Raw genomic sequence first — 24,511 nt, forward strand, 5'->3', positions numbered from 1 at the left:
TGATCCTAAAAGATAAGTTTACTACCCAATCAGGCACAGATATCAGGAGAAAGTTCCAAAAGCGAGCCGTGGGCCCTGAATAAAATCTGGAGGCATTATTAAACCTGGCAATCTCAGTGTTCTATAATAGCGACCAAGAGGAATAGGCCGAAAAGGAAAAGAGAAATCGGAGAAAGGCCGCAGCCTTAGTCATGGCCCTCAGACAAACAAACCTTGGTGATTCAGACAGCACAGAAAATGGAGCAGGCCAATCACCTGGTAGGGCTTGTTATCAGTGTGGTTTGCAAGAACACCTTAAAAAACATTGCCCAAAGAGAAACAAGCTGCCCCCTCACCCATGTCCACTATGCCAAGGCAATCACTGGAAGGTGCACTGCCCCAGAGGGCAAAGTTTCTTTGGGCCAGAAGCCCCCAACTGGATGATCCAACAACAGAACTGAGGGTGCCTGGGGTAAGCGCCAGCTCGTGTCATCACCCTCACTGAGCCCTGAGTACGTTTAACTATTGAGGGCCAGGAAGTTGACTTCCTCCTGGACACTGGCATGGCCTTCTCAGTGTTAATCTCCTGCCCTGGACAGCTGTCCTCAAGGTCCGTTACCATCCTAGGAATCCTGAGACAGCTTGTAACCAGGTATTTCTCCCACCTCCTCAGTTGTAATTGGGAGACTTTGCTCTTTTCACATGCCTTTTTTCTTATGCCTGAAAGTCCCACACCCTTATTAGGGAGGGACATATTAGCCAAAGCTGGAGCTATTATCTATATGAATATGGGGAACAAGTTACCCATTTGTTGTCCCCTACTTGAGGAGGGAATCACTACCATGAAGCTATTCATCAAATAGCCAGTGGTTCTAACAGTTTTGCAGACTTTCTGTTTGGCTTCTCACAGGTGATTCTCAGTACAGGCTTGTGTGTGTTCCAGGGCAGGGCCATAGAAATGGAAAATATATGGTCTTCTCCACTCCTTTCCAAGGTAATTCATAGAAAAATATAAGATGATGGCTGTCTATTAGAAGACTGATGTTGGAAATTAAGAAACAGGATCAAACCTAACAATACATCTTGATCTCTCTTTATGATGTGGACTGGTAGAATTGAAAGAACATGGAGCTGCAGTTAGGAAACCCAGATGTTGTTTTAACTCTGCCCCACTCACTCTAGACCTTGAGCATGGCACTTACCTTTCATAGGCTTCAATTTCCTCTAATACAGAGGAGCTGGAAGACTGTTCCTTTACAGAAATGTCTAAGAAAGTGGGTCCAAGGAAAGTATCCTGGATGCCAGTACAAGAAAACCAGAATGTCAACAAAGAGATAGAAGAAAGATCCTGTAATAGGACTTTGAGAGATACATTAGAGAGATTTTATTACATCTTCATAAAGTCTATACATTCCCATTCTCCCTCCCTCCCTCCTTCCATCCTTCCTTCCTTCCTTCCTTCATTCCTTCCTTCTTTCCTTCCTTTCTCTCTCTCTCTGTCTGTCTCTCTGTCCTCTCTCTCTGTCTCTCTCTCTGTCTCTCTCTCTCTCATCTGCATGAAAAGGAAGGTTAAAAAGGAGCAAGGAGATTAAGCCTGCTTTTTGGTACAATAAAAACAAGGAGAGATAATTGGTTGTTGGAGTGTTTTTGTTTCTCTTCTCTTCAATGGGCTAAGTGCAGTGACCTGGAAACCCTGGCAGTCTACAGGGAGAAGAGTGGAGGCTACATTTCCTAGGTGTAGCAGTAGACAGGGATTTTTTTTTCAGGCTGCTGCTTAGTTCAACACCCAGTGACTTTACATCAGACATTTGTACATTTTTGATCCATACTGGCCATTTTTCTTCCTTCAGTTGGGCTAAATAATAACTTTACATTTTTAGAGTGCCAGCAATGGACACTAACGTGATGAGTTTGTAGTTCTGTGAAGCATTCCACATTTTTCATTTTTCTTTCATTACTTTCAAAACCTTTTTTCTTTTTTTTAGGAGGGAGGCAGAGTGAGATGGCTGAGTAGAAGCCTCCACTGATTGTCCCTGCAACAGGAACACCAAACTTAACAACTGTCCACACAAAAAAGCACCTTCATAAGAACAAAAAATCAGGTGAGTGATCACAGTACCTGGTTTTAACTTCATATCACTGAAAGAGGCATTGAAGAGGGGAGGAAAGACAGCCTTGAATTGCTGACACCACCTCACTCCCATCCTGGCAACAGCTGCATGGCATGAAGAGAGAATATTATGCTTGTGGGAGGATAATGCAGTGACTGAGGGGCTTTACATTGAAACTCAGTGCTCTGCTGTCACAGTAGAAAGCAACACCAAGCTGAACTCAGCTGATGTCCATGGAGGAAGCATAGACAGGCCCTAGCAAGAGGGGCATTACCCATCTCAGCCATCAGAACTTGAGTTTTGACAAGCCTTGCCACTGCTAGGTAAAGGGCTCTGGGGTCCTAAGTAAACTTGAAAGACAGTCTAGGCCACAAGGACTGCAAGTCCTAGGCAAGTCCTAGTCATGTGCTGGGCTCAGAGCCAGTGGATTTGGGGGACATGCAACCTAGTGAGACACCAGACAGGGCAGCCAAGAGAGTGCTTTACCACTCCTCCCCCAACCTCAGGTAGTGCAGCTTGCTGCTCCAAAAGAGACTCCTTTCTTCCACTTGAGGAGAGGAGAGGGAGGAATAAAGAGGACGTTGTCTTGCAACTTGGATATCAGCTCAGCCACAACAGGATATGGCATTGGACAGAGTTGTGAGGCCCCCATTCCAGGCCCTAGCTCTCAGATGATATTGCTGGATACACCCTGCACCAGAAGGGAAACTGCTGCCTTGAAAGAAAGGACCCAGTCCGTCCTGGGCAGGATTAATCACCTGCTAACTAAAGAGCCCTTGGGCCCTGAAAAATCAGCAGTGGTAGCCTGGTAATACATGCTGTGGGCCTTGGGTGAGACTCTGAGATGTGCTGGCTTCCAGTGTGACCCAGCACATTTCCAGCGGTGGTGGCTATGAGGAGAGACTCCTTCTGCTTGAGAAAAGCAGAGGGAAGAATAAAGGGGACTTTGTCCTACAACCTAGGTGCCAGCTCAGCCACAGTGGGGTAGAGCACAAAATAGACTTTGGGGGGGTCCCTGATTCTAGGTCTTGGCTCTTAGATGAGATTTCTGGACCTTCCCTAGATCAGAGGGGAGCCCACTGCCCTGAAGGGTGAGTGTCAGGCCTAGCAGCATTCACCAGAAGCTGACTGAAGAGCTGTTGGGCCCTAAGTGAACATTGATGGTAGTCTGGCAGTACTCTCTGTGGGCCTATAATGGTGACAGCCATGGAGAGAGACTCCACTCCCCATGGAAAGGGGAGGGAAAGTGGGAAGGACTTTGTCTTATGATTTGTGTGCCAACTCAGCCTGTAGAGTAGAGCACCAGGTAGATTTCTAAGGTTTCCAACTCCAGGCCCTGGTTACCAGACTGCATCTCTGGACCCACTGAGGGCCTCGGAGAACTCACTGCCGAAAGGAAGGACACAAGCCTCGCTGGCTTTCCCACCTGCTGATTGTAGAGGGCCTTGAACAAACATAGGTGGTAGCCAGGTAGTAGTTACTGGGCAAGATTCAGTGCTGTGTCTGACCCAGTGTAGTTTCAGTGTTGGTAGCCACAGGGGTGCTTGTGTCACCCTCCCCTAGCTCCAGGCAGCACAGCACAAAGAGAGAGACTCTCTTTGTCTGGGAGAAAGTAAGGGAAGAGAACAAAAGTCTCTGCCTGGTAATCCACAGAACACTTCTGGATCTTACCTAAGACCACCAAGGTGGTATCTCTATGAGTCTGAGCATTACTGGGCTTGGGGTGTTCCCTAAAGCAGATGCAGCTGCAATGACTAAAAATTTAGATCACAATACCCAATTTCTTTTGAATATCTGGAAAGCCTTTGCAAGAAGGATGGGTACATCTGTGAAGCCCAAACTGTGAAGACTACAATAAATAACTCTTCAATGCCCAGACACTAAACAACATCCACAAGCATCAAGGCCATCTAGGAAAACATGACCTCACCAAACAAACTAAAAAAGAGACTAAGGACTAATTCCAAGGAGACAGAAATATGTGACCTTTCAGACAGAGAATTCAAAATAGCTGTTTTGAAGAAACACAAAGAAATTAGAGATAACACAGAGAAGGAATTCAGAATCCTATCAGATAAATTTAACAAAGAGATGGAAATAGTTAAAAAGAATCAAGCAAAAATTCTGGAGTTGAAAATGCAATTGACATACTGAAGAATGCATCAGGGTCTCTTAATAGCAGAAGTGATCAAACAGAAGAAAGAATTAGTGAGCTTGAAGAGAGAGTATTTGAAAATACACAGGCAGAGGAGATGAAAGAAATAAGAATAAAAGAGAATGGACCAAAGCGGGCAGATCACTTGAGGTCAGGAGTTCGAGATCAGCCTGGCCAACATGGTGAAATCCCATCTCTACTAAAAATATAAAAATTAGCTGGGTGTGGTGGCTCACACTTGTAGTCCCACCTACTTGGGAAGCTGAGGCAGGAGAATTGCTTGAACCCAGGAGGTGGAGATTGCAGTGAGTCGAGATTGTACCACTGCACTCCAGCCTGGGTGACAGAGAGAGACTCTGTCTCAAAAAAGAAAAAAAGAAAAAAAAGAATAGAGCATGCCTATAAAATCTAGAAAATAGCTTCAAAAGTGCAGATCTAAGAATTATTGGCTTTAAAGAGGAGGTAGAGAAAGAGATAGGGGTAGAAAGTTTATTTGAAGCAATGATAACGGAGAGTTTTCCAAACCTAGAGAGAGATATCAATATTCAACTATAAGAAGGTTAAAGAACACCAAGCAGATTTGAACTAAAGAAGGCTACCTCAAGGCATTTAATAATCAAACTCCCAAATGTCAAGGATAAAGAAAGGATCCTAAAATCAGCAAGAGAAAAGAAACAAATAACATACAATTGTGCTCCAATATGTTTGGCAGCAGACTTTTCAGTGGAAACTGTATAGGGCAGGATAGAGTGGCATGACATATTTAAAGTGCTCAGGGAAAAAAACTTTTACCCTAGAATAGTATGTCCAGTGAAAATATCCTTCAAACATAAAGGAGAAATTAAGACTTTCTCAGGCAAACAAAAGCTGAGGGATTTCATCAACACCAGGTCTGTCCTATAAGAAATGCTAAACGGAGTTCTTTAATCTGAAAAGGATTAAGAAAAGGATGTTTTTTAACAATAAGAAGTCATCTGAAGGTACAAACCTTACTGGTAGTAGTAAGTACGCAGAGAACCACAGAATAGTATTACACTGTAATTGTGGTATATGAACTATTCATATCTAAGTAGAAAGATGAAAAGATGGACTGATCAAAAAAATAACTACAACAACTTTTCAAGACATGGTACAATAAGATATAAATAGAAGAAACAAAGGTTTAAAACTGGGGGAAATGAAGTTAAAATGTAGAGTTCGTAATTTGGTTTTTTTGCTTGTTTCTTAGTTTATGCAATCAGTGTTAAGTTGTCCTCAGTTTAAAATAATGGATTATAAGATATTATTTGCAAGCTTCATGGTAACCTCAAATAAAAAAAACATGCAATGGATACACACAAAATAAAAAAAAAATACCACCAGAGAAAATCACCTTCACTAAAAGGAAGGCAGGAAGAAAGGAAAGGAAGAGAAGATTGCAAAACAACCAGCAAACAAATAATAACATGACAGGAGTAAGGCATCTGAAGGTACAAACCTTACTGGTAATAGTAAGTACACAGAGAAACACAGAATATTATTACACTGTAATTGTGGTGTATGAACTATTCATATCTGGGTAGAAAGATGAAAAGATGAACTGATAAAAAAAACCTGCAACAACTTTTCAAGACACAGACAGTACAATACTTATCAATAATAACATTGAATGTAAGTAGACTAAATTCTCCAATCAAAAAACGTAGAGTAGCTGAATGGATTAAAAAAGAGACTCAACGATCTGTTGCCTACAAGAAACATACTTCACATATAAAGGCACACATAGACTGAAAATAAAGGGATGGAAAAAGATACTCTGTGTAAATGGAAACCAAAAAAGAGAAGAAGTACCTATGCTTATATCAGATAAAATGGATTTCAAGACAAAAACTATAAAAAGAGACAAAGAAGATCATTATATAGTAATGAAGTTGTGAATTCAGCAAAAGGATATAACAATTGTAAATATATATGCAGCCAACACTGGAGCACCCAGATATATATGAGCACATATCTATCTGTGAGTCTGAGTGAATAAAGGAAATATTATTAGAGGTAAAGAGAGAGATAGACCCCAATACAACAATAGCTAGAGACTTCAACACTCCACTTTCAGCACTGGACAGATCCAGACAGAAAATCAACAAGGAAACATTGTACTTAATTTGTACTTATAGAACAAATGGACCTAATAGATATTTATATAACATTTTGTCCAATGACTGCAGAATATACATTCTTCTCCTCAGCACATGGATCATTCTCAGGATAGACCACATGTTAGCTCACAAAACGAGTCTTAAAACATTCAAAAAAATTGAAATCATATCAAGTATCTTCTCTGAACACAATAAAATAAAACTAGAAGTCAATAACAAGGAACTTTGGAAACGATACAAAACATTTGTTTATATCTCCATTGTGACTTACTGCATACTGCCTTGTATTTTATGTTTATCTTTTAATCATCTAGACCATAATAAGCTCCTTGAAGGCAAAGACTGTGTTTTTGGCCTCTTGGTAATTGCAAAGGATGCTGAGTACAACACCTGGCACAGGGCAGATGCTCTTTGAATTGAACTCAATTGGATTGAATTATCTTGGGTTGTCTAGCAATTAAGGCACTAGTTTAAATGAAATAAATGCTTTTCTGTAATATATTAAACTTCCTCATACCAGATATTGGGCAACGCTGCCAGACCCAGAGACTGAAAGTACAAAGTACAATATGGGATATATGACTTGAGTACAGAAGTATCATTCTTGTGGGATTAGCACCCAGAGGCTAAATAGTTTTTAACTCGGTGACAGGGTAGAAGTGGTCACTTCTACAGCCTATGTTTGTTGTAATGAAAGTAATTACTAATAGATGCCTGTCTGTCTCATTTCTGTGGGAAGAACTTAAATTCTTAATTGCCTTATGCTGGAAAAAGGAATAAATAAAGAAGCGTATAGAGATAAGCAGAGCTATAAGGGAAACAAAATGTAAATCACTCTGATGATTAGAGAGAAGAACACAGGGAAGAAGAAATCCATGGACTCATTACAGCAGGATGACCCAGAAGTCAACTCTTGCCCTTCCAGTGATATGTGATTCTGAGAAAGTGACCCTGAGGGTAAAATATTGTGATATAAAACTAAGAAGAGAACTATTGATTAAAAATATTTTGGGGAAAGAAGTAAATCACTTTCTACATGAAATGGAACAGAATAAAATAGCTGTAATGTTGATAAATATTCCATCATAAACTTATGGATAATGACAGCCACTTGGAAAGCAAGCTCAAGTGACTGTCAAGGGCTAATACTATATGAAGTGAGGAGGGAAGGTAAAGGCCTCTTCCCTGAAGTGGTTACTAGCTTAAGGAACATGACCGGCACATCTAAAAAACTGGCCCAGCAGTGAGTGAGCTAGAGAAGTAAGAATTCTGAATTGGAGATGTCTGTGATGCTAAATAACCTATTCTATGAATTATCCCTGTGATAAGACCAAACACCAAGAAATTAAATGGGGTGGACACACCTGAGGGTAAGGGGATTATTGATTAACTTCATAGCCAGGAGGACAAAGGGTAAGAAGTTAGTCTCCAGACACTGAATGATCCTGTAGGTACTCAAAGATGCAGACAGATGTGTCCAAGGCTTCTCTCTGGATCAACTTTGGAAAAAATGAAAGGCTGTGAAAATGTTTTAATGATGGCATACATTTGCATATAAAGACACATGCATTTTATAATCAGCAGCATTACTCGTTCAAGTTTGCACTTAGTCAACTGGGAACTAGAAAAAAAGTATTAATTTATTTAAAATATTCACTGAGATATACTCTTTGAGTTGAACTCAAATGGATTGAATTCGCTTGGGTTGTCTAGCAATTAGGGCAATAGATTAAATGAAATAAATGCTTTTCTATAGTCTATTAAATTTCCTTACTCCAGGTATTGGGCAGGGCTGCCAGGCCCAGAGAGTGCAAATACAAAATACAGCGTGGGATATATGACTTGAATATAGAAATATCATTCTTGTGGGGTTAACACCTAGAAAACTAAATAGTTTTTAGCTTGGTGACAAGGTAGAAGTGGTCAATTCTAGGGTCTATTTCTGTTGGAATAAAACCAATTATTGATAGATGCCTTTCTGTCCCAGTTGTGTAGGAAGAACTGTATTGGATACTGTTTTATACACTGAAGATATAGTGGGGAACAAACCAGAAAACCCCTGCTCTTGCAGAGCCTTAATTCTAGCAAATATAAGTAACATTAGATTAGGTACTAATTAGTGCTACAAAGTTGAAACATGGTAGGGGTTAGAAAGAGTGCAGGAGTGTTGGCAGGAGATGGAGAGAATTTTCATTCCGGTTTATAAAAGTTGTGTGACCTGTTGCAAGTTGTTTCCCTTCTGCAGGCCTAGTGTTTTTCATTTGTCAAATTTGAGAGACATGCTAGCTTAAAATTCCTATGACTCCTTTCTTCTGTTCTGCAGGAACCCTTAAGTCAGATGTACAGGACCAGGCTACTTTATGGTGGTGGGAAGGCAATGGCATTTTGCTATTTTATACTTTAAATTTCATAAGCCAAGTTACTCTTGTACTCTGGTGTGCAAGGTTTCTTTCTTAGTTTCAGATGAAAAACAAAATTCCTAACTAGACTGCTGGACCCAGCTTTGGTCAAGTGTTATACCTGGGGTAATTACTGTGTTCAGGGGAAAGGGACACCACGATTAGCTTGGTGTTTGATTATGAAGAGTATCTGTGGAGGGGAAGGCTTGGGGAGCCTCTACGATGGGCAAATTGATTTTTGGTCCTGGGTTTAATTTGATGTTAGGGCATTTCCCCTCTGGAAATGGTGTGATGTTACAAGAAGAAGAGGCTAAGGGATGCTTCGGACTGACAGGGTTCATATCTGTAATCAACAGAGGCTGATTCTGGCTGCTTAAGCATGAAAGAGTTTACTAAATTAATGTTGGGAAACACAGATCTGTTGTGAAAGCTAGGAGCCAGGTTTAAAGCTGAGCCCCAAATCACATCATAGAACTGATCTGAAGAGAAAATTGCTGCTGCCACCACTAAATCTTGGAAGTCAGTTTGTACTGCTGCTAATTTCTCACCATGAATGTGGTTTTTCTGTAACTTACTGCTGCCAGGAGGGAAGGAGCCGTCCCTTATCTCCTTCCTTTTGCTTCAAAGCTCCTATGTCCATGTTTGACATGAGAACATCACATGCCTAAAGGAGCTGGGAAAAGCAAGTACCTAGCATTTTCCATTCATATGAAGAAGGAATTTTTGCTCCTTTTCCCTCATTAGGACTCACTAAGTGGAGATTCCTCAAACATGGAAAGAGTTTCTGAATCTAGGCAGCAAATATCTACCATACCTGTTTCATGTCATTAATACCACAGGGCTTCCTTCCTCTGCGAATGAACCCAAGCACAGTGCCTTACTTGGCATAGGATTGGCCTGCAGGGGTGAGAAAGTCAGCCCTCCATCACAAAAGCATGCTCATGTCAGGAGCTATAGAAAGAAGGTTGATGTCTCAACAAGATGATAGGTCCCTAATGTCTTCCTCAGCAAACTCTGTGCACCCCTTTGAATGAATGTCACCTGTGTTCCTTTCAGATTGTGTTTTTGAAGTCTGTCAACATAAAACTAAAAGGTACATCTCCTTTCTCTGCTGAGCCTCAGCAGTTTTCCCTTACCTGAGTTTACAATGACCTCCTTCCTTGCTGACCATATGACAATTTTCAGAGAGGGTCTTACTTCAAGTTGCAGTCATATATCAAAAAAAGCTGTAATTTTGGTGTATTCTGGAACTGGGGTGTGGTGGTTGCCCAGATATTGGCTGGTGAGCATCCTCATCTTTCCTCCTACAATGCAGTTCTTAGAAAAACTCTTATTTAAAAATTATCAGTCTATGGACCTGTTTTCCTCAGCAGAGGGCACACAGTAGGCAATTGAGATGTATTTTTTTGAATAGATGAATGAGGCAGTATGGAGGCCTCAAAAGAGCCCAGGTTTGGGGGACAGATCGACTGAGAGGTTGAATTCTGTTTCAGTTACTTCATAGCTATGTGACCTTTGATAACTCACTTAATGGCAATGAAACTCATTTATTCATCTACAAAACAGAGATAATAGTCCCCAGCTTGTAGGTTTGTGGCAAGGATCAGATGAAATAATGTATGCAAAGTGACTGGAACATAGTTGTTGCCCAATAAGTGTTAACTATCTTATTATTCATGCTGGAGTGGTAATTCTTTAAATTTTAAGTGAATAGATGAAAAATGAATGAAATTCCACTGATGGGTGGAGAGCTTCCTAGTGGGTTCCTGGTGAGGTTAGGTTCCCCAGGATTAGAGTCACTTTATGTGATGGTTGTGAAGGAGAATAAAAACACTTTAATTCATACCCAGAATCTACCATCATGCCTTTTTCCATGCTGTCAGTTCTTTCTGGAGTAGCTCTGCCCCACTTCTTGGATACCTCCACACATTCTACCACATGTAGCTCAGGAGTCACCTCCTCCTCTGAGAAACCTTTCTGGACTTCTCAGTCTAGGTTTGGTGCCATGCCATTCCATTTAATTCTGCCATAGTCCATGTTACAGTGTTCAACTAGACTTGAGTCACTAGCCCCAACTGCCCGACTCTTTGCAAGTTGAAGGAATGAATGGGTGGATTGTTGTCCAAATTTTGCAAGCAGAATCTGATGCCTTAGGTGGGAGTCATAACCTAAGCTCCAATTTCCTCAGTAAGATAAAGATGGAACTTGACCTCCCTGCCACCTAACAGACTTAAAAATATATTTCTTTAAAAAATTTATGTTAAATTATTTTAAAAGCAATTGTAGGCAACAATAATTTCTATACAATCATATTGCTGAGTATAACATACAGAAATGGAATATGTTTTACAACAACTATACAAAGAAGATGAATGGTAATGTAGTTATGTTGAAATAAGGAAAAACACCAGTTTTTAACTGAAATCCATAGGCAAAAAGTGAAAATAAAAATGGTAAACAAGAAAGTTAATATTTTTTAGGGCTTGAATATATATTTTATTTATAAGGAGTTCCTCTGCCATTGAACAGTGGAAAAACTGGAAATACAGTAAAAGAAAAAAAATCTACAAGGCAGGGCATTGTGGCTCACACCTGTAATCTCAGCACTTTGGGAAGCCAGCATGGGAGGATTGCTTGAGGCCAGGCATTCAAGACCAGCCAGGGCAACATAGCAAGATCCTAACTCTACAAAAAATAAAAATAAAAAATTAGCTCTGCATAGTGGCATGTGCCTGTAGTCCTAGCTACTTGGGAGGTTGAGGTGGCAGAATTGCTGATTCCAGGAGTTTGAGGCTGCAGTGAGCTGTGATTGCTTACTGCATTCCAGCCTGGGCAGCAGAGTTAGATCCTGTCTCTAAAAAAGAAAAAAAAAAAAGAAAATCCTCAAGTAATTGATCAAATATATGTTTCTGCTCAACTTTAAAAAAATTTTATTGTATGTATTTAAGGTGTACAACATGATGTTTTGATATATGTATCCATTAAACTTTCTGAGGATCAAAAGTGATTGTGGCTGTAACTTTGCAGGATTCTGTGAGCTCGCTTGCAGTTCTCAGAAGAATAGGGCTTGGTTTAGGACCAGGCTTTTTGCTTAGCTTATGCCGAACAACTAGCTTTTATTGTGTTGGGTGGAGACTGCAAGCTGACCAGATTTCAAATATCTCTGCCAGAGAGAGAGACTAGGGATGTATAAGGTATTCTAAAAATGTTTTCTTCTGTCTATCCATGAGTCCATCAGCAACAATGATATTACTCAATAGAGCTTTTGGAGTTAAGTGTCTGGGGTTTTGTTTGAGAGGTGGGGTTGGGTGCAGAAGGTGGGCTGAATTAATGGTTGTTACTAGCCTCAGGACAGCCTTGGGCTGCATGAAGCATTGGTCCCGCCAAGTGTAGACAGTTTGATTTATAGAAGTAAGTTATTTGTATTGAAGCTCATGGATGAGATAAGTTATGGAGCTGATCCACATACTGTCACTTCTGTTTTAGAAACCACACTGGGCCAGGCACAGTGGCTCATGCCTGTAATCCCAGCACTGTGGGGGGCCGAGCAGGGCGGATCGCTTGAGCCCAGGAGTTTGAGACCAGCCTGGACACTATGATGAGACACCAGAAAAAGAAAAAGAAAAAAAAAAACCTGGGTGTTGGGGTGTGTGTCTATAGTTCTAGCTACATGGGAGGCTGAGGTGGGAGGATTGCTTCAGCCCGGGAGGTGGAGGTTGCAGTGAGCTGAGATTGCACCACTGCTTCCCAGCCTGGGCAACAGAGCGAGACCCTGTTTCAAAAAACAAACCAACAAACAAAATCCAGACTACTCTTCTAGACTGTCCAGAAAGTGACTTCTTGAATAAATCCTTTCCTATCTCTCACTGCTTCGTGCCAGGCAAATTTCTAAGGTCATTTCAAACATTAAAATTTTTCCAGTTCTGTGTTCTTTGCACTGCTCCCTTCCCCAGTGTAGTGCTTCTGTATGATCCTAATCTTTATTCACCTTTATGGCCCATAGTCTGGTCTCGGGAATATTGGTTATTTAGATATTGATGTGAGGTTACATTATGAATGCTTGTATTTTCATCATATTAATACTTGAACTGAATTAGGGAACAAAGGTCATTGTTTCCCATTAGCAGGATTTCAGAAACCATCTAGCAAGTAGAGGAGAATTTTGAGATGGTAGAAATAGCTATTTACTATGCTTACATGGGAAGGTCAGTTATGCCTGGAGTTGTCCTATCTGTCCCAGTGCATCTTTTCTCTATATCAAGCTTGTCCAACCCATGGCCCACAGGCTGCATGTAGCCCAGGTTGGCTTTGAATGTGGCCCAACACAGATTCATAAACTTTCTTAAAAACATTATGAGATTTTTTTGTGATTTTTTTTTTTAGCTCATCGGCTATTATTAGCATATTTTTTGTGTGGCCCAAATCAATTCTTCTTCTTCCAGTGTGGTCCAGGGAAGCCAAAAGTTTCGACACCCCTGCTCTATATACTTGTGTGTTTGTGTGTGTGTGTGTGGGTGTGTGTGTGTATATATATATAGAGTGTATGTATATTTATGTTTTTCTTCTTCCCTGTAGGGAGGAGCACCCCAGACTAGCAGCAGCACTCCATATTTACATGTATAAATAGCTATATTTTAATGTTTATCTATTATATGTTGATATGTGTATTTATATTCATTATTTCCTTTTATGTGTTTAAATATATATTTGCGTGTGTGTGTGTATACTTATGTCTTTGCTTGTCCTCTGTTGCATGAAACCCCCAGACTGACAGACTGTGCTACACTGTTTGAGAACAGTGATTCTAAAAGATGAGACCCCCACCAGATGTTAATCCTCTGTTCAAGTGTGATGAAGCAGGCTGTACATTGGACTTAGGGTGTGAAGGCCATTTGTCCCCTTGGTGTTCCAGAGGAAATAGTCCGTCACTTTTGAAGAGAGCAGAAAGAGTTTGCTGGCCGTTTGGGGGCACAGGGAGACAGCTAAAGCCTACGGAACCTGGTAATATCAGAGGTCTCCTATCTGGTTGCTACCTCCCTGAGCTCCTAAGAACAGAAGAGATGGAGCTCCTTTTGTCTGGGGCAGCCATATACTCCTCAGCCCAGCTATGATGATTCAAAAGCATGCCCAAACTTCCCAGTGCATCTTTTCATAGTGGTATCACTGTTGCTTTTCTTATTAAAAATAAAGTTGAAGCCTAGCATAGTGGCTCATGCCTATAATTACAGCACTTTAGGAGGATGAAGTGGGAGAATTACTTGAGCCCAGGAGTTTGAGACCAGCCTGGGTAACCTAGCGAGACCCTGCCTCTACAAATTTTTTTTTTTTTTTTTTTTTGAGACGGAGTCTCACTCTGTTGTCCAGGCTGGAGTGCAGTGGCACAATCTCAGCTCACTGCAACTTCCGCCTCCCCGGTTCAAGCAATTATCCTGCCTTAGCCTCCCAAGTAGCTGGGACTACAGGCGCATGCCACTACACCCGGCTAATTTTTTGTGTTTTAGTAGAGACAGGATTTCACCGTGTTGCCCAGGCTGGTGGCAAACTCCTGAGCTCAGGCAATCAGCCTGCCTCGGCCTCCCAAAGTGCTGGGATTATAGATGTGAGCCACTGAGCCTGGCCTAAAAAATTTTTTTTAAAAATTAGCTAGTATGGTGGCACACCCTTGCAGTGCCAGCTACTTGGGAGGCTGAGGCAAGACAATTGGTTGAGCCCAGGAGATCAAGGCTGCAGTGAGCTATGATTGCGCCAGTGCACTCCAGCCTGGGAGACAGAGTGAGACCTTGATCCCCCCCCCAAAAAAAATAAATAAATAAAAATAAAGATGAGATAATTATCAGGACAATTGCTAATCTTAACATATTTGTTTAGCAGCAGAATTCAGTACAGTTTTTTTTTCATATTTAAACCTATAAATCAGTAAACCAAATCTCCAGAGGCTAAAATTTAAATATGGAATATATGCAAATGAAATCCACTGTTATAAATATGTACCCATTGAGGTGATGCATTTCTTATAACAAGTAAATCAGTGGCTCAGACATGGCATCAACTGAAAAAAAGCAGAACTTCATTGGCCCCTATTCATCACCACTCTGCTTTACCTCTAGGCACCAAGTAGGACTACATGTCCACAGGCCAGGGAGCAAGCCCATATGTAGGAAACTACCAGTCTTTCTAACCCCAAATTGCAATATCAGTGAATTTTCGAGATAGTAGTATATGGCCATAGATTTTAATTGTGCCAAGTGGGGACGGTTACTTCCTGTTTGGGGATTATCTATAGTACATGCAAAATTTTGGAAGGACAGATATATCGGCGCAGTCTGAGGAAGAAATTCCTAATGACGTGGTTCAAAGAGGAACATGTTGCCTTCAGAAGTCATTAGCTTCCTATTATGGTGATTGTCTCATTATGTTGGCTCAGTGACCATGTGGGGATGTGGTAGAGGTGTTGCAAGCATTGAGTAGATTGAGTAGGGCTGGGCTAGGTATACTGGCATGGAATCCTATGCTGAATAAGGTTTTGAAGTGCATGTTTAAGGAGAAAATGGTGTATAGTCAGAATTACCTTTGAAAAATCCCTCAAGAAGACTCCATTATGGGGCTATAAACGCTCTCAGCAGGTTCACTGATTCTCCTTTCCCCTCCAGGGCTGGACATGTTTGCTGTTAATTTATTTGAGCACCAGATGAAGTAGTTTATGAGTCCCATAGTAAGAAAGTAATACAGCATCTTTAAACACTACAACAAGAACACCTCTCAGTAGGGCAAAGCGCTCATGTGAGGAAAGTTCCAGAGAGTTCCAGAGCTCTTGAGGAACTCCAGAAAATCCAGAGTTAGGAACTGTGAATGATTGTTGAAACGTGAGATTTCACTCCTCTAACTTCAGGTCTTTCTCTTGCACCAGGGCATAAGTTCAACTAAATGGGATGGTAGGTGAATGTCCTATGCTCTTTAAATTGTTAAGTTTTTTTCTCTTTCCCTTTTTTTGAACTTACAGCATGTAGAATTGAATTTGGGTATGTAAATGCACAGTTGATATGACCCTTGTGTAAAGGTCCTTCCAAATGTGAGATCTGGTGATTTCTGCCTTATGGGTCTATAGAGATCTAGTTTAAGAAGTTGCTAATGTTTTTAGGCCAGGGTTAGTAAACTGTGTTTTGGTCTGCAGATCAAATGTGGTCCCTTGACTGTTTTTGTAAAGAAAATTTCCCTGGAACATAGCCATGACCATTTGTTTGTATACTGTGGCTGCTTTTGAACTACAATGTCAGAGATGAGTTGTAGTAAGAAGGAGTGTATGGCTTGCAAAGGCTAAAATATTTATTATCCTGTCCATCACAGGAAACTTTGCTCATCTCTGCACTAGCACTTTTGTGTGGGAGGGATGGGAAGGGGAATAAGAAAATATCCACTTGCACATATGGACATAAAATGACTTCTTGTGAGGTAGGAGTTTTCTGGGTGATTCTGAGGAAATAGCTCGTCTGCCTAAGCACTTTGACCCAGAAGATTACTATTGCTTGTTTTCCACCTACTAAACTGAAGCAAAGAATTTCTATAAAACAATCCGTGAAACACTACTTATAACTATATCAAAACTGCCAGTAAAAAATCAACCCCCATCTCTTGGGTGAGAAATTCTGCAAATGATGATGGCTTATGAGAAAGATATTTATCTTATCCCTTGTCTCAACAGCAGCTTTTCTTTGCCTGATTAGCTAGGGTGAAATTTAATTCTGCATTCAAAGATGTCACATTAGATTAAAAGAAATGTTTGTTCAAAGGAGTGGGTAGGAGCTATACCTATGTACGGAAATGCTGATATTCAACATTGTGATTAAACTTAGTTAAAAATACTTCATTTTTAAAAAATGTGCCAAAGGAGGCTTATATTTCGTGCAACCTCAATTTCCTTGAATAGAGCTAAATGAGATTTCCTAGCATAGTGCAGAGCTGCTTATCTTCAGGTGGAAAAAAAAGGGTGATTAGCTGATTCCTGCTGAGCCATCATATTTAGAGGGCCTAATGGTTAGCTGACTAACTTAAGATCAGGGAAGGGGAAATTATTGCTTATTATAGGACTATTTCCATCTCCGATTGATATGATCATTCTGCTGGGTTAGGTATACAGGAAAAGAGGGTGGTGGTGGTAGGTAGTTCTTTTTATCTGCATCCTGTATCATGACTGTTATAAGGAAGCATCTGGTTTTCTACAACAATAAGTTAGTCACTGTATGTGGCAATAGTTTATTTTCTAAAATAATTTTTATGTGGGCGTGGCACATAGCTTTTGTCATTTTCAAAATGGCTAGAAAAAGTCCATAAATTCTGTCAAATAGCTTTTTAGGTGAGACATTTATTATCTCGGCTCTGGTACCAAGCATCTGCTAGCAGAGTTAAAAACTTTCCCTTTTCTCAGATTTCTCACCTATAAAAAAATGAAAGATTAGGTAGATGATTTATGTGGGCCCTGATTTTTGATCAAGAAATTCTAAGAGTCTTTGCTATTGTGAATAGTGCTGCAATAAACATACGTGTGCTTGTGTCTTTATAGTAGCATGTTTTATAATCCTTTGGGTATATACCCAGTAATGGAATTGCTGGGTCAAATGGTATTTCTAGTTCTAGATCCCTGAGGAATTGCCACACTGACTTCCACAATGGTTGAACTAGTTTACACTCCCACCAACAGTGTAAAAGTGTTCCTATTTCCCCACATCCTCTCTAGCAACTGTTGTTTCCTGACTTTTTAATGATCGCCATTCTAACTGGTGTGAGATGGTATCTCATTGTGGTTTTGATTTGCATTTCTCTGATGGCCAGTGATGATGAGCATTTTTTCATGTGTCTTTTGGTTGCATAAATGTCTTCTTTTGAGAAGTGTCTGTTCATATCCTTTGCCCACTTTTTGATGGGGTTGTTTGTATACATAATAGCAAAGACTTGGAACCAACCCAAATGTCCAACAATGATAGACTGGATTAAGAAAATGTGGCACATATACACCATGGAATACTATGCAGCCATAAAAAATGATGAGTTCATGTCCTTTGTAGGGACATGGATGAAGCTGGAAACCATCATTCTCAGCAAACTATTGCAAGGACAAAAAACCAAACACTGCATGTTCTCACTCAGAGGTGGGAATTGAACAGTGAGAATACATGGACAGAGGAAGGGGAACATCACACACCGGGGCCTGTTGTGGGGTGGGGGGAAGGGGAAGGGACAGCATTTGGAGATATACCTAATGTTAAATGACAAGTTACTGGGTGCAGCACACCAACATGGCACATGTATACATATGTAACTAACCTGCACGTTGTGCACATGTACCCTAAAACTTAAAGTATAATTAGAAAAAAAGAAAAAAGAAATTCCGAGTCTTGGTGCTATCTATAACTACCGACTTTTTGTTCTACTTTTTCATATGCTGACAGTGTTGATTTCATGTGGAAGGTTGGAAAATACTAAAGACTTCTCCATTCACCTTTCCCCCCTCGTCTCTCTCTACTGGAGGCTCCATCACTCTCCATCTTTTTTTAGACTGTGGCTCCCTCTTTTTCCTTTACCTCCATAGTTTCTGAAAGCTCCCCGTTTTTGTGCTGCTCCCTCTTCTGTTCTTACCATCTCCCTACATTTCTGCATGTTTTAATCATTGCCTTCCCTCTCTGCCTTGTTTCCTTCCCTCTTTCATCCACCCCTCTTTTCCCCAGGTTTCCTCCCAGAACACACATGCGATTCTTTTCTTTCAGCAGTAATGAAGTTCTCAGGTGAAATGCTTTGCTGGCGGTTTTGGCCAGAATGCTAAGTGTTCTAAAGATCTGTGACGTTCAAGTACTTGTCTGCTGGATTAAATGGGGCTTCACAGTGAGACCAAGTCGACACAACAGGGAGACCCAGTGGATTTTCCCTCTCTGTTAGCCCATGGTGAAATCAATCATAATATGCTGCCCTAAAAATTGAACTCAGGGAATTGGAATCGGTGAGGTTCTTTGTAACAGGGCCTAAAGCTGTAGAGGGGGGAAGAGGAAGAGATGAATGGGGCTGGTCAGCCTTTTGACAGAAGTATCTTAAAATACTTATCCCCTGCTGATTCATGTTTATCCTTTGCCTCAACTGTCTTGAATACAAAACAGCTGGAAACCATTCATCATGAAACCCAAAGCACCCAAAATTCCTGGATTGAGGTTTGAATATGTTTTCCATCAATCTTTGATGCAGACATGAAAAGTCAAAGGAGGCTTATGGCAAAAATTGACCATAAACTTCATATGTATTATGAGTCAACCCTGCATTATGCACAGAGACAAAAGTAATATATGTATGGATTGAGAAGGCATTGTAATTGCTTATAGCTGAAGGGAAGTCATGTAGGAGAAGAAAGCAGATTTGGTCTGGCCAAAACAAGAGGGACAAGATATGAATTGCAGAGAGGTAGGATTTAGCAGAGTATAAACAAATAATTTATAATAAGGAGATATTTCCTACAAAGTAATGGGGTCTCTGAGTTCATAGTTCAAGAGCTGAAAGAAAGTTTGCTAGAGATTTATTCATTCATTCATTCAGCAAATATTTACTGGGTACCCAAGTAATGTCAAGCACTCTGCTAGATTCTGGCACTGAACGGAGATGTCTGAGGGATTCAGGTATTACATGCATGACTGTAAGAGATGCCTTTTTTTTTTTTTTTTTTTTTTCTTTTAGACGGAGTTTCACTCTGTTGCCCAGGCTAGAGTGCAGTGGCATGATCTCCGCTCACTGCAAGCTCCGCCTCCTGGGTTCATCTCCTGCCTCAGCCTCCTGAGTAGCTGGGACTACAGGCGCCTGCCACTGCACCCGGCTAATTTTTTGTATTTTTAGTAGAGATGGGGTTTCACCGTGTTAGCCAGGATAGTCTCGATCTGCTGACCTCGTGATCCACCCGCCTCGGCCTCCCAAAGTGCTGGGATTACAGGCGTGAGCCACTGCTCCCTGCCGAGATGGCTTTTAAGATCCCTTATACTGTAAGAATAATTCTGTGGTTTGTTCAACTTTTAGGAATTTGGATTTTAATTAGCTAAAAATAAATGAAGCTATCACACATGAATTATCTGTTTTTCAAGAATCAAAATAAAACTTACTTATAACTGAAATTACGTGAAAACCTAATGGTAAGAAAAGCTCATCTCTGTAGATTTTACATACAGTAGGGTAATCATTCTGAATATTAGTTACAAGTCTCAGAAAAAAGCAGGTTATTTGTGTTTTGGAGTGGATTGGATTATGAATAAACAGGCATTAACCTTTCTCATTAGTTTTTCTTAAAGTCTAATATTGAAATGCATTTGTATTCCTAATAATAAGGCATGTATAGGAAACTGGAAAGAAAGGAAAATTTATTTCTGGTCTCTTCTTCTTCATTTTTGTCTTCTCCTAGATCCAGAATCTTTTCTAACTTGCTTCAAAGGTTGGTGATGCTGTCAGAGTCCAAAGCTCCCATGCTTCACGTTGTTTTCTGCCTTCCTCCACCTTCCCAAAGTATCTCAAGCTTGCCAAATCATACATTTCTATCACCTCTCTTCTCACCTGCCACATACTTATTCTTTTCTTTGGCCTTGCTTCCCAAACTACCAATATAAGAAGAAAGTGGGCCGAGTGCTGTGGCTCATCCCTATAATTCTAGCACTTTTGGAGACCGAGGTGGGAGCGTTGCTAGAGCCCAGGAGTTTGAGACCAGCCTGGGACACATAGTGAGACCCCGTCTCTACGAAAAAATAAAAAAAATTAGCCAGGTATGGTGGTGCCTACTTGTGGTCCTTTGCTTGAGCCCAGGAGGTAGAGGCTGCAGAGAGCTGAGATCAGGCCACTGCACTCCAGCATGGGTGACAGAGCGAGACCCTGTCTAAAAAAAAAAAAAAAAAAAAAAAAAGAAGACAGTGGTCACTTTAAGGAGGCACTATGGCCTGGTGCAGTGCTTCTTTAACTTTATCTTGCATACATATCACTGTGGCTCTTGTTAGAATGTATATTAAGATTCAGCAGAACTGGGTTGGGGCCTGAAATTCCACATTTCTAACTAGCTCCCAGATGCTGCTACTATTACTGCTGTGTGAATCCCAATTTCAGTAGCGAGGGCTTGATGGATTAGGAATTAGGAGCTATCTCACTTAGCTTTATGACCTTGGGAAAGTTACCTAACACCCTGGGCCTAGTTTTATATAAGAATGAAAGAAATAAATAAATTCCCCCTTTCTCTGTACATTCTCAAATTCAAGATTCAACTAGTCTACATACACAGAAAATGGGTTTTTAGTTCACAGAGAGGGCTCATGAATATCGTTTGATTATGTTTTATGTCAAAAATAATAATAATGTCAAAATAAATGATGACTTTCATTTGGGCCCATTGGAATATCAAGAGTGAACTCCTTGTTCAGATGTAATTGCTACTGTTCTTGCTTGAAATCCTACTATCTGACCTTCTCATTATGTTCCTTAGGAAAAAAGAAAACTCACTTCTTGCAAGGTACACTTGACAATCTTGTAGTGAGGGTTACCTGGAAAAAGTTACTGCCATGCAAACTGACTTATCCCTAGTACACCCTGGGGAGAAATTTGCACCAACTTTTCTGCACTGGTCTGTTCTTGAATCTGGCACTTAGCATCTCTCTAAATTTAATGGGCATTTTCTGTTTTAATGAATATCTAACTGTGTAAATATAGATGTTATTTGTTCAGCACTTTTCCCAGCAGTATTTTCCAGGGATAATTTGCCTGCAATAAACTCCCGAGGCAAACATGCTTCCCCTCTACCAGCCTTGCACAAATAGCCGATCGAGGCTCAGGGACATAAATAACCTCTTTGCAGCAGGACACTTACCTCCAGAGAGTCCCAAACTTTGTCAGAGTATTCTTTGTCTTGGAGGTGACTGCTTTCACATTTCTATTGATTGAGTCTCTGAGTTCTTCTTGGGACTGGAGATTGGAAAATACTACCTTCTCTTTTTTGGGATTGTGGATCCTTTTGGAGCTAGAAAGTCTTTGAGATGAACATTCTAGTAGTTCTTAACCTGAAGTCCATGGATGGCTTTTTGGGGGCTCATTTTGCAAATCCCCTCTAATTATATGTATACTTTGGAGGTGTGAGGGCTGTGAGGAGAATCCCGTAGCATTCACAAGATTCTTAAGCAGTCTGTAATTCAAAAAGTTTTAAGAAGCTATGATGTAATTGAGGTTCCCTGATTCCCAAGGTACCTATTTTTCAAACACATAAAATAATGATTAGCCTTTATCTGTATTTTTTAGTCCTTAAGCAAGCAGAAAACTGATTGTGTTAGGTACTATCAAGTATACAAAGAGTTGCAATGAATAGTAATTGCTTTCATATATCTTACAATGTATTGCTTATTCGTTCATCAAATAATTAAGGATTACAAAATATATGGTATCCCCTATTTAGACTGGGGATACAGAAATAAAAGACACTATTCCTACTCTCAGTAAAACTTCAGTGTAGGTGAAGGCATGTGACTATACACCAATATGTGTTAAACATCAACGTGTCAAATGTCTCTCAGCTTCTTAGAGGAACTGTAGGACCCGTGATGGAATTGTCAAAACTCTATGGAATCAGTAATGTGAATTCAGAAACTTAGCTGATAATGCTGTTTTTTTCTTTAACAGTGAAAAAACTGTTTCTCAACAATAGAGAAAAATAAAGCAGACAAACTATTCCTTGGGAAATTTTGGAGAGGAGTTAGCAATATCCCAGGATTAAGAGAAACAACCACATTCTTCAAAGTAGCCCCCAAATTTTGCTATACATTAGAATACCCTGGAGATACTTTTGTCTTTTAATACATATCAAAATCATTCATGCACACAGTTATAAATATCACATAGTAGTTTGCTGAATGTAATGAAACACAGCAACCCCTGTTCAACATTCTTTATTCTCTGGTCTTACTTGAGCAATTTTTAAAAACATGTGGGTTCCTAGGGCTCCACCCAGAGCTCTCAAATTGTTGGATGAGTGGAAAAGGTCCCAAACCTTCATTTTGTGCTGGAGAAGTATAGTTTCAAAAGTTCCCTATGGATTCGCCCAGGCTGGATGGTTAGAATCTCTTGGCCTGGGACTTTTCTGCTCACCCAAACATTTTAGGCCTTCACTGTCTGTGGATAAAGTGCCATAAAAGTGCAATAGCTATGTTTTTTGTTTGTTTGTTTGTTTTTGTTTGTTTGTTTTTTTGAGGCTTTGAAGCAGGATCTTGCTCTGTTGCCCAGGGTAGAGTGCAGGGGCATGATCATAGCTCACTGTAGTCTCGAACTCCTGGGCTCAAGCAATCCTCCTTTTTCAGCCTCCTGAGAAGCTGGAATTACAGATGTGAGCCGCTTGAGTTGACATTTAAATGACCCTTGATGAATAAGTCGGATTTTCAGGCACACCCTGCTCTTCCTTTCCTGGGAGGCCAGATTTTGTTGCTGGTCAAGTTATCCTCTGGGCACTGGCACAGTTATAACCTAGGTTACATTTCTGGTCAGATCTTCTTAAAGGCTTCTAAGTGAGATGGATTTCAATTTCTTCTCCCCCTTGGCCATTTCAATAAATCTTTTGTTTACACACATGCCTAACTCCAGTATGCACAGTGCTTATTGATGATTACCTCCATATTAGGAGGGAAATGAGATAAAAGGTCAACACAGTACTCTCACTGGTGCATTTATTTGAAAGGAGTACACATTGCCTTGCAAAATGCTGTGGCAGAAAATACAGTGAACCAAAATGAAAATATGCTTGTGACTGACTTGACCTATTCTCATAGCAGTCTCTAAATACTAATCTCATTATATGCTTCTAATGCTGTACATGAGGATGGATTCTTTTAAAGGTCAACAAGTGAATGTATTAAACAGTCTCTTATTTGCTTATCAGGTGAAAACTCATGAAATGCAAGCTTTTTCTATTTTCCAGGGACTGTGTTTTTTTCCTCTTCCCTATTCCTATTATGTTTCCTTGACTTTAATCTTTACAGATTACTAATAATCTCAATTCCTTGTGAGGTTTATTTTCTTCAATGAAGCCTTTTTAAAAAAGTTACATCTAGAGTTTTCTCTTTTCTAAGGATATCCCTCTACTTTGAGGATAACCTATACTATTCTCTGCTGAAGGGACAACAAAACTAAATATTATATTACTAAAATAATTTGGGATTTTGGGGAGAAATACACTACATAAAGTAGTGTCACATTGTTTCAAGGAAGAAGTAAGTACAAAAATTAGGTAAAGTCAAGGAATAATGTAAATAATTACATGGGAGTATATGAATAGAAAAATAATTTATAAAATATAGGATAAAGTCAAATGTTTCCTCTTTATTTCATCAGGAAAGAAAGCAAGGAACAGATGAGTCCAAAGGGCACTGATTTTTCCTACTTGACAAAATATTAAACTCTACTTGAAAACTGAAATAGACAAATGGTAGAGTTCTAGGTGGGGATAGCAGGAAGTTACATAAGAACAGAGTAAGAATCAGTTTCCTGAATCTTTTTAAAAATGATTTTCAAAGAATGTTGGTTGTGGAAAAAGAAAGAGGAACCCTAGTCCTTGGAAGGATTTACAGTTGCATCTGATGTATAAATAAGGTCCCTATTTTATTACATTCACATCAGTGTCTAGAATTTGGGAGAAGCATCAGGGGTTAATCTCAGAAGGGGAAAGCCAGAGGTATAAATTCTCTCCCAGGT

At 40.2% G+C, this 24,511-nt stretch overlaps 1 long non-coding RNA gene across 1 annotated transcript in view; it reads left to right on the plus strand.

Moving 5' to 3' along the window:
• The window catches only part of LOC134761000 (uncharacterized), a 259,752-nt gene that overhangs the window by 142,441 nt on the left and 92,800 nt on the right, over positions 1-24,511 (plus strand). The window contains exon 2 of the long non-coding RNA XR_010139178.1: positions 1,965-2,081. This is a non-coding gene — a long non-coding RNA (uncharacterized LOC134761000). The remainder of the gene's footprint in view (positions 1-1,964; positions 2,082-24,511) is intronic.

The sequence above is a fragment of the Pongo abelii genome, chromosome 2, assembly GCF_028885655.2.
Source record: "Pongo abelii isolate AG06213 chromosome 2, NHGRI_mPonAbe1-v2.0_pri, whole genome shotgun sequence".
NCBI classification, from domain to species: Eukaryota; Metazoa; Chordata; class Mammalia; order Primates; family Hominidae; genus Pongo; species Pongo abelii.